Source organism: Puma concolor, chromosome C2 (genome assembly GCF_028749965.1).
Source record: "Puma concolor isolate L17-30 chromosome C2, mPumCon1.1.hap2, whole genome shotgun sequence".
In the NCBI taxonomy this organism is placed as follows: domain Eukaryota; kingdom Metazoa; phylum Chordata; class Mammalia; order Carnivora; family Felidae; genus Puma; species Puma concolor.
In genome coordinates this window covers 7,476,385-7,491,230 of record NC_141675.1, presented here as the reverse complement: position 1 = coordinate 7,491,230, position 14,846 = coordinate 7,476,385, and the positions used below count along the sequence as shown (strand labels likewise).

At 43.4% G+C, this 14,846-nt stretch overlaps 1 protein-coding gene and 1 non-coding gene across 2 annotated transcripts in view; both read right to left on the bottom strand.

Moving 5' to 3' along the window:
* Positions 1-241: 241 nt before the first annotated feature.
* On the bottom strand, positions 242-345 carry LOC112850611 (small nucleolar RNA U13). Its single transcript, XR_003222714.1, has one exon. It is a non-coding gene; the product is annotated as a small nucleolar RNA U13 (small nucleolar RNA).
* Positions 346-2,223: 1,878 nt separating this feature from the next.
* The window catches only part of MOBP (myelin associated oligodendrocyte basic protein), a 51,398-nt gene continuing 38,775 nt past the window's right edge, over positions 2,224-14,846 (bottom strand). Inside the window, exons 5-6 of the transcript XR_015255969.1 lie at positions 5,121-5,195; positions 2,224-5,008 (exon numbers count right to left, since the gene is read on the bottom strand). The gene's annotated coding sequence lies outside the window, so the exon portion shown is untranslated. The remainder of the gene's footprint in view (positions 5,009-5,120; positions 5,196-14,846) is intronic.

The window sequence follows — 14,846 nt, the reverse complement described above, 5'->3', positions numbered from 1 at the left end:
GCACCAACTGGTGTTAAATGACCTTTTCTTCACTGGTTTCATCATACCTTTAATTCTTACTTACAGACACATCAACCCGCATGGTGTTGACCCGTTTTCCACTTGGTTTTGGTACTTTTGGTTGTTTTTAATGCAAGCGTCTTTTCCCTCATATATTTATGACCAAACTTTCTCCTTATCATTCTACTTTCTGTTCCTTCACTTATTTCTTTTCCTTCTTTCTTTCTTTATTTTTTTTCCACATCAGACGGGTAATGTGCCGACATCGTAACAAGATTTAAGGGAGGCACATGTCACACAACGGCGTGAACATCCAATCGTCACACTTACGAACTACAAAAGGATCTCTTTTCCTTCTTTAATTTTAAAATCTCCTTAGAAAGAAAAGCTCGGTTAAAATTTACATTTTTATGGCATATTTTCCCTTTAATTTATCGTTTTCCTTTTTAAATACCTTTGATACTTTTTTACCACCATGCTTTTTTTTTGTTTGGTATTGCCCACTCAAAATTTTTTGTTCATCAGTGTCCATTTAACGTTTTGTGACACCTGTAGGATTTTCTCCCCTTCGGGTGAGGCTTAGTCAGGTAGAGAAGTTGGCTCCGATTTGCTATCCAAGGCACATAGCCACACGGTAATAAAAGTGATACAGAGATAGGATGTAGAGCCCCTGCCTGTGCACAGTGAATCCTTGTTGGATAAATGGCCAGCACAACATGACATAATTTGCAATAGTGCACATGTGCTGGCTGGTTGACAAAACTTCGTGTGAATCCCCTTCGAATTCCAGGGGATGCCTCTATCCACCGTGCAATCGCTGCTGGCAAAGCTTAGGGAAGATCGTGATTTACTACTGGAATGATGAGGCAAAGAACTCTTACAGGTCATTGCTGGAATATCCAGAAATCCTGGTTCTCTCCAATCTGCTGGCATCCTTGGCTAATCAAGCCAACCGCATCTCACGGAGATCTTTGGCACACTGATAATGTCCTGCGATACCCCTTCTGACACCCTCCTGCTACCGGCCCATCTCTTCATAGAGAAAACCAGCATCTGGCATTTTCCAACTGTTGGTTTTAAAACCTTAAGCGTAGGCCTCACATAATTTGTAGTCATCAGCACACAGCTTTTTAAGTAAACAATTTCAGAGACCAGGAATGTTTCTCAGCCAGTTCTGTTTTATCTTTTTTATTTATTTATGTATTTTACATCATTATGGACTACGGTTCTCTGATACCCTAAGGCAACCTTGTTTTCTTTCAACATCCAGGAGCCGCAAACTAATCCTGATTTTTTTCCCTGCCCAGAAATATGAAATCAACTATCCTCCAAGGGCATTTGTTTTTTTCACTGGAGAATAGCTTTAGAAGCCACAGGCTCTAGCTTTACAAATAAGCTTCTTCCACATCCTGACTGGAATTTGGCAGGATGATAGCAAAAATGTCCAACAGCGTGAATCACTGTAGGGACAGAACAGATAAAGCCTCCCTTAAAGAATGCTTGTCATTCTTATTGAGATTTCCAGTTCACCTCTATTTTAATAAGTTCTTCTTGCCCTGCCCTTACAGAAGAGTTTATTAATCCATTTCATTTGTTCAACAACTAATTTTCCTTGTTTGTATTACTATCAACGTAATTTAATTTTTTTTAATTTTTTAATGTTTACTTATTTTTGAGAAAGAGAGAGAGAGCGAGCCAGTGGGGGAGGGACAGAGAGAGAGAGGGAGACACAGAATCCGAAGCAGGCTCCAGGCTCCGAGCTGTCAACACACAGCCCAATGTGGGGCTTGAACTCACGAACCGCGAGATCGACTTGAGCCGAAGTCAGACACTCAACCGACTGAGGCACCCAGGCGCCCCTCATCAATATTAATTTTTTCAAAACCCACCACATTCTCATACCAAACCATGGGTCTAAATTGCGTTGTCTCCCCCAAGTTCAGAAGGCTCCATATTTTTTCTTCTGTCTTGAACCTCAGCTCAGCCGCCCCAAAACTGGCTTCACAGTACGCAAGTGCCGTTGCTTCTTGGGTCATATTGACTTCACACCAACATCTGGAAGGGAAGAAGCCCTAGCCTTTGTCTAGGAGAACACCAATGAAGCAGAGTTCTGAACATTCAGTGTGATACATCGATACCTCGTTCGCATAATAAAAGATAATAAAATGCGGAAGATACACAAATACCGCTTCTTAAAAAGAAATCCACTGTCAATAATCACCATTTGAGCTCCCAACTTGAATTTATTTTATTTTCCCTTTATATATTTTTTCTTTCACTAGTGCCTTTGTCTATCTATGGGGCAGAAGTTTTAGTAAAAAACTGCAGTTTCACACACGCCCTTGGGTACATACAGTGGCCTACGCCAACTTACAAGGGTCGGCGGTATACATGGCTCCCGATTCTGCATTCAGTGACATCACGCGCATGACTTGCAATCAGCCATGGTGGACATATTTCTGCCACGGAAATTGGCAAATGCTGCAAATCAGGGCTTTCCACCCAAAGAGCCAGCTGTTAAACATTTACCAGCACAACTCTGGGTTCAACTTTGGGACAATTCAGTTTTCCCCAAACCAGTCAAAACGTCAGAACATGAAATCAATTAACATACAGAATTATCAGAGTTAATATACCAAAGATTATGGTCAAAAATCCCCCACTCAGGAAGTTTACATAGAACAGCTTTTGGGGCTTTATGTAATTTTTTTTGCATATTCACTGCACGGTGCTTGCCAAAGCCAACCCTTAGAAGACAAAAAAATACAGTTGGATTATAGCACATTTTAGTTGTAACATCCATTTAGTTATCCACCGGTTTCAAGTAATTTCCAGATATTTTTCATCCATCCCCAGGAGGTTTTATTTCCACAACAGACAAACACAGAGAATTCGGTAATTTCTAGTTATAAACATTTCTGTGCTAATATCCAAAGTTTACATGAATTAATACACACCAATGTATTGGCTTCTCAATTTTGCATTCCTTTTTTTTTAAATTTTATTTATTTTTTTTATTTATTTTGAGAGAAAGTGAGAGAACCAGCAGGGGAGGGGCAGGGAGAGAGGGGACCAGAGGATCCGAAGCAGGCTCCACACTGACAGCAGAGAGCCCAATACGGGGCTCGAACTCAAAAACCGTGAGATCACGACCTGAGCCGACGTCGGACACTTAACTGACTGAGCCACCCAGGCACCCCAATTTTGCTTTCTGTAATAACTGTATCTTCTGGATGATATGGAGGATAGAGCCAAGCAAGCTCTGAGTACGAGGTCTGGCTTTGCCAAAATCTAAAATGGGCCGAAGGAATATTAAGTTTCCTTATTGGATCTGAGTGGGACTGGCCCACTAATTTGTCTGTCATGGCACCCCTTGGTGTCATTCCCAGGAATGTAATGGCCTCGCATATCTATCATTGAAAAGTGTTCATAGTAGAGGTTCTCATTTTGTTGTTCGTTTAGCACCTGAGTTTAGGCAGGAGAAACATTTGTACCTGAAGGCTCTGTGTAGTTCAATTCCCCTGCCTTGTTATTGCCACTTGCCCAGAGAAGTGGCCTCCTCTGGCCTCACCTTCCAGCTGCCTTGGGACAGCATGTGGCCTGATCCTTCTCTGTGGAGGTATGGGCTTCTGAGCTGTATCTCATTGGAGTCCAGCATTCTTCCTCCCTAATCTCTGGTTTCCCTCACCCCCCAGCCCCACACCTTGAGCAGACTTCCTCTGGCATTACCCCCATATTCCCACTTGCCTTTGAAACTTGGCTGGGTCGGGCTGTGCTCGCTCAAGGACACAGAGCCACGGCCTTGTTGGAGCTACAGACATCTGCCTGTGCTTGGCCACCCAGACCCCAGCACAAGACTGCTTCGGATGCCCTCACTCTCCTGTGCTCTGAGCTTCCCTCTCCTAATACTGCCCATTTTACATCCCTCCACATTCTACAACATTCCATTATCTTCTACTATGCTTTCCTACCTATTACTATAGGAAGGTTGGGAAGGAGGATATACTCTAACTCTACGCCTTTGTCCCTATGTCAGACACCTGCTGAAGCCACAGCACCAGCCAGGTCCAAAAGGGACTCAGGGAAAAGGTTCTGTTTTCTAAGACCTGTGACCTTGGAGAGACCCGAGGCTGATCACTAGTCTCCCACTTATCCCTCCAAACACATTTGTGTCTGGCTAATAATGTTGACCATTTCTATACAGGTTTTAATTTCTGTTTACTTAATTTTTGTTATTTCTTCAAACCAGGAATCATTTCAGATCTTCCTTTTGACTTCCAGGGGGATAGATATTTCTTGGATATTTCTTGGATATTTCTTGGATAGGTTTTCATTTTGTTGTCATTTTTTAAAAGTTGATTCCATTATAGAGAGCGTTTGAGAGCTCATGGTTTCTGCTTACTGTGGAAATATAGTACTGTGGGTGGTTAAACAGTACACAGAGGGCATCAGATTGCACTTATCATCTACTATTTGCTTTTTCTATTCCTCATTTGTCTTCCAAATTTGTTTATCTGGTGTAGGTATATATGTTTCACTTTGTCTTAACTGCTGTTCAAAATTTTATTTATGAACATACCATCATTGATTTACTCATTCTCCTATTAGTGGACATTTTTATTAATTTCTTTCCCTTTCTCTCTCTTTTTTTTTTTGCCAATGGCAAACAAGGCTTTGCAGAACAGCTGTATGTGTGCCTCCTTTTCCTATAAATGCAAGTTTTCTCCAGGATCAGTACCTAAAATTATAATTGCTTTTTTAAAATAATTGCTTGATCATAAGTTATACAATATCCTGTTTTGCTAGCATCCCCAGATTGCACCCCAGAAGTACCACGATAGTTTATAAATTTTCATCAATGGCTTATCAGAATTTTCCCCAAATCTTTGCCAACACTTGATAATTTTTAATTTTTGCCATTATGATGGTTATACAACAATCTCTCTCTTTTTTTTTTCATGCATCCCTGAAGAAAGATATGTATCTTCAAATTGAAGAAACTTGAGTCCTGAGCAAAATAAATAAAAATAAATCCATATTTAATGACATCAGAGTGAAACTTCAGAAAATGAAAGACAAAGAGAAAAATCTTAATCAAAGGGAAAATACGGTTTACTTACAATGGAAGGACAGGCAGACTGACAACGTATTTCCCATTGGCCGTCAGAAGACAGTAGGATGACATCTTCACAAGGCTGTTGGGGTAAAAGAAACCTGTCACACTAGAACTCTATATTATTCTCCCAGGATTGTATCTGCATGGCCTCGATCGGCCTCCCCCCACCTTTTTCAGAAACAGGTACTGTCCTTGACCACGGTTGGGTAGGTGTCTGAAGCTGGGCAAATCCTAGAACCTCATGCCCTCTGGTCACATGATTGGGTCAAAGAGTATGTATATAAGCAAACATATAAGCTGCATCCTCTTTCTTTTGGTCGCTTCCATCTGAAAGGAAGCTTTCTGAGAAGAGAGAGAGACGCACAACTTAAGAGGTTCCAGTCAGAGCTCATTTTTTACCTTAAAAAAAATTTTTTTTAAATGTGCATTTACTTTTGAGAGAGAGACACACACACACAGTGTGCAAGTGGGGGCCAGGCAGAGAGAGAGGGGACACAGAATCCGAAGCAGGTTCCAGGCTCTGAGCTGTCAGTCCTGAGCCCGATGTGGGGCTCAAACTCACGAACGGTGAGATCACAACCTGAGCTCAGCCAGGGTGCCTGGCTGGCTCAGTCGGTTAAGTGTCTGACTTCAGCTCAGGTCACGATCTCATGGTTCGTGGGTTCGAGCCCTGGGTCGGACTCAGTGCTGACAGCTCAGAGCCTGGAGCTTGCTTCGGATTCTGTGTCTCCCTCTCTCTCTGCCCCTCCCCCACTTTGCTTGGTCTCTCTCTCTCTCTCAAAAATAATAAACATTTTTAAAAATTCATGCTCAACACGTTAATGCATCCCAAAAAGGAAAAGAAAATCCTACTCAAAAAAAAAAAAATTGAAGATTTCAAGAGGCACTGAAGCAAAGACTACCTCACAAGCCATTTGGTAATACTTAAATTTTGCCATCAAGTCTATTGTATTCTCTTTCCAAAGTCTTTCTCTTCATCCATCTTGTTCCTTTGGAGTTTCTTCCTGCTTCTTCTGTGCCATAATTCCTGAACTCCCCCTCCTTTGTCCAGAGCCCTTTGGCTCCACAATCCTACAATCCTACACTAACATTGTAAACCCCACTTGGCAAGATAAAGTGTTTTGCTTTGCCAAATATCTCATGTTCCTCAAGGCCGTCCCACCTCAGGGTTTGTTTAGCCGGCGGGGGGGGGGGGGGGGGGGGGGTGGGGGTGGGGGGGTGGTTATAGGTAGTGCATGCAAGGTTCTCTGTCCAGAGTATGGACCCAACACATCCTTTTCCCAGTCCAAAGTGCCTCCAAGTATTGTCCTATACCAATCAACAGGCCACCTAGACTCCATTTAATCACAGTACTGAGGTTCCTGGAGTTCTATGTGACTAAAAATGCGAAAGCTGACCTCTGTCAACTAGCGCCCTTTATAATATTCCTTCTGAAAGCTTATTTCCATGTAAGTGTGCTAAATCTTTTAAACTCAAATTTTTATCTTCTTTAGTCCACAAGGCAGCCCTGAGAAGGGAACGTTGGCTTAAACGACTTGTCCAAAGTCATGCAGCTAGTGAGAAACAAAGCCATGTCCCTGCTCAATTTCTTTCCTGCACACAAATGCCCTTTCCAGAATCCAGTGTCCTTGCTCATTTTCCTGAAACTTTCTTCGAGGCACTGCTTTCAACACCAACAATTGGAAAACATACTACTTTACTATATTTGCTCTTATCTGAAGGTATTGAAATTTTGCAAAACAGCCAAGATGTAGATGACACGATAAGAAATACCAAGAAATTGAGATAATTTTTTAAAAATCAAGATATATATTAAGTCAGATTATACTGAGAGGTTAACGTATTCAAATGAAGTCTTACCTTATAAATATTAATTGTGGATAAAACCTAAATAGGAATACCCGTAGACTATTGCTCGGGGCAGAGGAAAAATGATTTGGCCCAGACCCATACGCTTCCCACCACGACACTATCAACCAATAAAGCAAGCACTCGTCAACACAGGGCATGCTCAATACACCTTGTGAACCCTGGGCTCCAGTCCCGGGTGAATGGAAGAAACGGCAGCTTATACTTAGGTGAACTCAGTTATCCTCTGGAATAGTTGTGTGAGCTTGGGCTCTCATGCTCTGATGGTTGGAAATTTCATTTCTAAGTCTTTACTAAAATACTCAATAAAACTCTAAATGATATTTTTCTTCAATATATTTTCCTTATGTATTCGGTCAACAAATATTGGCCTTGTTGGCCAAGGACACTTGTGATGAGTACATTTGTCCCTGGACTTGAGGGCACTTTTATTTTGATCTCTTAGATACAAGCACAAAAGTGCTTACTGCTCCAAGGTCCCAAAGAAGGAGGGCTCCTAAAAAAAACACGGGTGGAGAGCAAAGTCCAAGTAGTCGCCTAAACATTTTAAATGGGGACTCAGATTTTAAGACAAAATGAGTTCTATATCTAGGAAGAAAACACACACACACACACACACACACACACACATGCCTGATTTTTCTCTTGTGTAAATAATGTCCTAGGTTAAACGGGTTTGTTGGTATAATGCACCCTTGTATGAGAAAGTCACTAGATAACATTGTTCTAAAGGAGTCATATCCCAGAGAGGGTTAAAAATGTTCAGAACGCAGAGCTGCCTTCAGAAGCAGCTATATGAAGCTTTCTTGGGTGATGTATGTACATGAACGCTTTTTCATCTCACAGCAACTTGCATTTCACAAGTCAGAAAAGAGAGGAAATTGGAATGACATGCCAACCAAACCTCGTTCTGCATGGGTAAGAGGCATCACTAGGTTTACCCTTGCCACGGGGCCTCTACCTTCCACCTGCATATGATTTTGAGCAAGGGGAAGACAAGGAATGGAAGAGAAAGAAACCACCTCTCCCAAGGCACATGAAGCCACAGAAGGAAAGAAGCCACAAAAAGGGAGGAATCTCTCTCCCTCTCCTCTCCCACCCACATGCACATTTGGTGCAAAGTCCTTTGGACTCCAGAGATTCTCTTATTAGGACTCCAAGAGTTCACCGAAGTGAAACTTACACCAGAAGAAAAGGGTGGGGATCGCATGAGAACCTGGGTTCAAGTATGTGACTGAGGACTTTTGGAGACATGAGACAATGCAAGTACCAGCAAATTAAAACCGCAGGGGAACGCAAGTTAAGGAGGTAGAGTCGGCCATGATGTAACCATCCCAACTCAGATGACCACATTTGCAAGGCCTGGTGGCACCACGCCATGTGGGAAGATGAGGAAAACTGGAATTGGAAGGACATGGAGTGAGAATGAACCGTCTGTGGGTCACCAGCCCATCTGGATCATCTTTGGTCTCCTGACAGTGGGGATCTGGGTGACTCAGGCTTGGGCAGAATCTCAGCAGCTGGGAACAAAAGCTGGGGCGGGGGCGGGGGGGAGGGGCAGTGAAGATAGCGTGAAAACCAGAGCAATAAAAATGCACGGAGGCTGTTGGTAGCCCTGCTAGAAATCTCAAAACCCGGGGCGCCTGGGTGGATCAGTCTGTTGAGTGACCAACTCTTGATTTTCAGCTCATGTCATAATCTCATGGTTGGTGAGTTCAAGCCCTGAGCTGGGCTCTCTGCTGTCAGAGTGGAGCCCACTTCGGATACTCTGTCCTCCTCTCTCTGCCCCTCCCCCACTCATTTTCTTTCTCTCTCTCTCTCTCTCTCAAAAATAAAATAAACACTTGAAATAAATAAATAATTGCGGCACCTGGGTGGCTCAGTTGGTTAAGCATCAGACTTCGGCTCAGGTCATGATCTCACAGTTCATGAGTTTGAGCCCCACATCTGGCTGCCTGCTGTCAGCTCAGAGCCCACTTCGGGGGCTCTGTTAGCCCTCTCTCTTTGCGCCTCCCCCTTCTCTCTCAAAAATAAATAAGCATTAAAAAATTTTTTTAATAATAAAATAAAATAATATTAAAAAAAGAAATCTAAAAACCATGGTCCTTTGGGGTGGCTGCCTGGCTCAGTCGGTAGAGCACACGACTCTTGATCTCAGGGTCGGGTTTGAGCTCCGAATTACACGTGGAGCCTACTAAAAAAACAAACAAAAAAGATAAAAATAAATAAAAATAAAAACCGAAGTCTTTTGTGAATGTGAGTTGTAGGAAAACAGATGAGTGACAAATGAGATGGAAACCGGAAGACATGAGCTGAAGAGGAAGGCGTAGCCGTTGGGGGAGGCGGAGTGGAGAGAAGGCTGTGGTCCCCCCCACACCCCTGGTCTCTACCCTCCCAGCCGTACCTACTGAGATCAGCAAGCAAATGAGGAGAATCTCCAGGCTCAGAGAGAAGCTGTGGCTTAGGAAAATAATGAAGTTGAAGTTCTGAATAAATGTGCTCTGCATCTCAAACCACTCGCCGTTCATCTTTGCATCAGCGGAGAAAAATCACAGGGAAGGAGATAAACAGGGTCATTTTAAAAATAGGAGCAAATTGGCAGATTCCCACAGGAAGAAGGGAGAGAGTCAGGGATATCAGATGGCACCAAAATCCACAGTAACAAGAGTTGAGGAAAACAGACACCATTTGCATTCCGAGCCAAATAATGAGGTGTCAGCAAGACATCAACTGGAAGACAAAAGTTGGAAAATTATTCTTTTTCTTTTTATTTTTTTTTTACTGCTTGTAGCCAAAGCTCTAGTTTAAAATTAAATGCAAAATCTTGCAGCTGGCAGTAACGGTCCTTCATGATCTCTATCAGCAGAAAACTAAGATTCCGTCAAAGGGTCTGACTCAGAAAGCTTATAAGCCAGAGAGAAAGAACAGAGGCTGTCAGCTGCAGAAAGGGATGTTTACCGAGAATTCGAGAAACAGAGGGCGAATGCAGTGAAAATAGATTATGTAGCAATCTGTTGGCTCACCACGTGGTGGTAAAGAAAGCCTAAGAGACCAAACTCTTTCCTTTTGATGCATTAAGATTTCTTCCCGGATAGGAAGAGAGTGCTGCCTTCCTGAGACAGGAATTGCAAGTAACAAACCCAGAGACTGGTGTACTTCAGAGGTCTCAGAAATAAAACCAAACCCAGGAAGATCACCAAGGAACTCCTGTCAATAAGAGGTCCCTGAAGCCAGGCTGGCTCCCATGGGACACTCCTCGTGAGTGACTGCCCCGGTACTCACTGCCCACTGTGCCATTCGCCTTTCTCCCGCTATGGAAGAGGCATGCCTAGGACTGAATTAGCTGTGAATGGGCCGCCACCTGGGTAACCTATGAGGTGTCAGGAAAAACTCACCCTCTGATCTGCAGGCAAACATAACTTCCTTGATGGAAAGTTGCCAGAATGTCTACTGAGTCTCACACCCACTGAAAGACAGACTCCCCAACCCTCCTCGATGGCATGGTGATGGCGGTCACAGTAAGGGTATCTTCACTTCAGCATTAATCAAACAGATTTGCCTGGAGGTCAACAGGGGGCTGTGTGTGAACCACCACCTGGGCCAAGGGCCCATTTTCAGTATCTGTTAATATATCTGCCTTTAATAGTGGCCCTAGAGGCTTCATTAACAAAGGCTGGCCCAATATCTCTTTCTGCAGGGAGGGCGGGTTTGGCTAGCGCTAATGCAAATCACTTCCTATCTTTATAAGGAACATCCGTCATTAATCAACACACGAAAGACTTCCAGCTGCCATCACCACCTTCTCAAGCGTGGACCCAGACACTCCCAAGCTTTCCTCCTTAGAAGGAAAGGAAACCTTAGAAACCTAGACCCTCTTGCTGTAAAAGTACCTTCTTTCGAGATCCTAGTTACTTGAGGTTATCTACTTTTCTCTCTACAAAATACTTACAACCTTTGGGTTCTAGAGGGAAGTGCACCAGCCTCTCAAGATTCGACCCCTGGACCTTGCAGCCCCCAGCTGTGGTTACGAATGGACTCTTGGGAAAATGAATGTGCTTCAAACTCCAATGTGAATATTACTTTGGTACTTAGATTTAACACTGTTTTAAAATTTTTTTCAACATTTATTTATTTTTGGGACAGAGAGAGACAGAGCATGAACGGGGGAGGGGCAGAGAGAGAGGGAGACACAGAATCGGAAACAGGCTCCAGGCTCTGAGCCATCAGCCCAGAGCCTGACGCGGGGCTCGAACTCCCGGACCGCGAGATCGCGACCTGGCTGAAGTCGGACGCTTAACCGACTGCACCACCCAGGCGCCCCGAGATTTAACACTGTTTTAGAACTTAGTTCTATTGTGCAGAGATCTTTTTGAACCAAATGATTCAAATCTGATAGATATTTGATTTGCGATGAAGACCACCATTTACTCTATGGCTTCCCATTTTCTCCACTCTCCGCAAACCTATTTTATGTATTATTAATGTAGTCTATTTAGTTCACGTAGTTTATGCAACAGAAATGGATTTTTAGTACCATGTTGAATAGAATACTTTCACATAAATTTGCTTAAAAATAAAATACAGGTATAATTATCAAGACTCTTTGCTAATCTAGTACTTTTGCTCATCTGTACTTTGGATAAACCTAGCCAGTTGATCAAAGGTCAAAACACTCAACTTGGTGGTGGGTGAATTGTTGCCTAAAAGGAAATGTTGTGACTGAAATAGCAGTCAATTAAACCCAAACCTATGATGCAATGCCAAATAGTACACTCTTTGATTTAAAAAATCATATAGAAAGTCACTAGCATGATCATTTTACCAGTATTTGATTTCAGTCATGACGGTGAAGATTGTCAGACTCTTTTATCCCAGTGCAACCCTTTATCTATGTGAAATTGGAAGTCAACATAGACCTTAAAATCTGCCTAGTCGATGTGGGGATGCAGATTGGAGCCACGTTGGCTCTACCTCCTTCTCATCTCATAACATGGCACCCCAAGCACCCCTAAGGCTCCATCAAACTCATTTTGGAAATTTCTAGATCGCAGCATGATAGCAAGAAGGCCAAGGTCATGGTTTCATGGCAGCCATTTACAAACACAAAACGCTATGTAGTATAGGATGGATGCATAGTTGATATTTAATAGAAAGAAGATATTTTTATCACTACCCTTAACCAACACTCCTACAAGTGTGTACCTATGTTACAAACAAGAAGAGTGAGTATGCAAAATCTCTCCAAGTTGCAACTGCACACTGTACTGTTGGGTCAATGGAATCATCTTTATCCATTAAGAACACTTCATTTTGTTTAAGCAGAGCTAATAAGTACCTGTTAATGGTATTATTAATGAGACGGAGACTTGTGCTATGGAGTCAGTCCAGAAGCCTCCCTGGACCCTTCCAGGCCTGAGTTTCTACATCTTTCTGGTGTGAGAACAGAGTCCAGATGGACATTCAGCAAATTACTGTCTCACAGCACAGCCCCATCTTGCTATGATTTGTCAGAATTTTTGCAGCTTCCCCTTGTGAAAGCTTCCTCGTGATTCTTTATTCCTTGAGAAGATTAGACTCTGCCTTTCTTTCTCCTATTCCTTCTTCTTCCATCTGAGACCATATGGGACTCAAGTTGAGGCCTAGGATTTACGTCTAAATATGAAGTTGTATGCAGTGACTTAGTGGCAAAATGTTGCTTTGAATTGTTAATTAATTGGTTAGATTCCTCTGGCAAAGGGTTTTTTAAAAAAATATGTATGTTTCAAAAGCTTGAGATGAAGTGATCTCTTTATAATTGTCTCCACCATCCACATATTTCTGACCCCTGACACCACCACTAACCCCGTTGTGAAGAGGTCACTTCACCTCCAAGTTCAAGAGAAAATCAAAGCCACAGGCAGGAACTGCCCTCGAGCCCCTGCCGCTGACCCTGCCAACCCACCAGAATCTACACACTCCTTTTCTCCTTCCCCTTTTCCCACTGAAAAGGGACTCCTGCTACATGCCTGATCCCCTCACCTGTGCCCCAGATTCTCCCTCCTGCCTCCTCAGTTCTTGACTCAGTATTTCCTCCTCCTTCGCACACCTCTGCTGTTTCCTTCCCACCAGACTTCACCAAGCTCAAGTATCTCCTGAGTTCATGGGACACCCCAGCTACTGCCCTATGCCCTGCTTCCCTTCATGGTCACATCGCCTGCTATTTACTCCAAGAGCACCCTCAAATGTCACCAATGGTTCCTTGTTACTAAGTACAGTTGACACCTTTGACTTTTCAAAAGAATCTAAACTTCTGAAAAATCATTCCTATTTTAAAAAAACAACAAGCAAACATCTATTCAGTCAACAAGTGTTTATTGAGTTCCTCCTAGCGCTGGGAACTGAGGATGTGGCAGGAAACAGGTGTTGGTGGTCATGGAAGTTACATTAGGAGCAGAAGGACAGCCAAGCAGTAAACAAGCAAATAAACGAACAAGATAATTCCTGAGGGTGATGAGTGCTGTGAAGACAAACACAACTGACAAAACTAGAGTGACGAGATAGAGAGTAACTATGGAAACCACAGTGAGTTTCCAAGGGAAACATCTCCGAGATGATATTTGAGCTGAAGTCACCAGTGCAGAGATCTTGGACGAGAGCATCACAGGCAGAGTGCATAGTAAGAACAGACCCGAATGAGTATAAGCACTGAGTAGCTATGACAACATATTATTTACACATACAAAAGGAGACAAAAGAAGGAAGACAGGAAAGTGTGGTCTTGCTGGGTAGGCAAAGGGCTTCTGAATCACAAGTGGGGTGAGCCAGACCTGGAAAGGCAATGAGCCTTATGCCCTAGGGACTGGGTCATGGCTTCAGCTTCCCTCCACTGGCCTCCTAATAGAAAGCATTGGAGGGGTTGAGCTTGGATCTATTGCCTGTATTTCTCACCCTTCGGGCCCAACTTTAAAGCCAACAAACAAATTAGCCAAGCTTGGGCTTAAAACAAGCAGGGATGGCTTCTGGAATGTATCCCACTGGAGACTCAAGAGAGATGAGCCTTCTCCAACCCCTCTCCTTCCATCCCCCAGCTCTGAGGTGAGTAGGGAAAGTGATCCATGATGAAAGACTCTTTCAAAGCCACTGCCGGGCAAATGGTGGAACCCTAAGTCAAAGTCAGGTCCCTGAAGGGAATCTATTAGTGTTCAGTCTTCTCTCATAATCAGCTTCAGTGATCAGGGTCCCCAGGGAGCACGGAACTGAAATGAGACTTGGAGGGTCTCTCTAGTATTTGTGCCTGGGAAAGAACATGAGAGCCCAAAACTATTCCCCCAAAGCCAAGTTTCCCAACATATACACAAACACACAAGCCAGTCCACAGGAAAGCAAGATGATCTGAAAGTCCTCCACTTAACCCAGGGGCAAACCCCACCAAGCATCTGTGTGTGTGTGGTGTGTGTGTGTGTAGGGAACGTGATCTAACCAAGGCAGAGTCAGGGGATTATTTCCTATGTCCCTGATGGATATCCCATACTCAAGGTCAAAGTTCTTTCCACGAGTTTGGGGCTATAGATAGTGGGAGCAAATCAGAGATGAGAAATCAAACCCTAACCCTACTCCGTTACAATTGGTTTCAGACTTACACATATCATGGGATAACCTCCCACATAGGGAGAGAAGTCTTGGACTGCTTATCTACCCTAACTTCCTCTCCTCTCCCACACTTAATTCTCCTCTCCTATTTTGCCTGACCCCACTATAGTATGTGGAGGCACCAACCAGGGACAGCATAGAGGGATTCAGCCCTCCCCAAGAATCTGGGGCATTGTGGCCTGGAAACAGCAACTCTCTGAGTACCCCTTCTGGTCCTGTGAAAGGCCCTGGG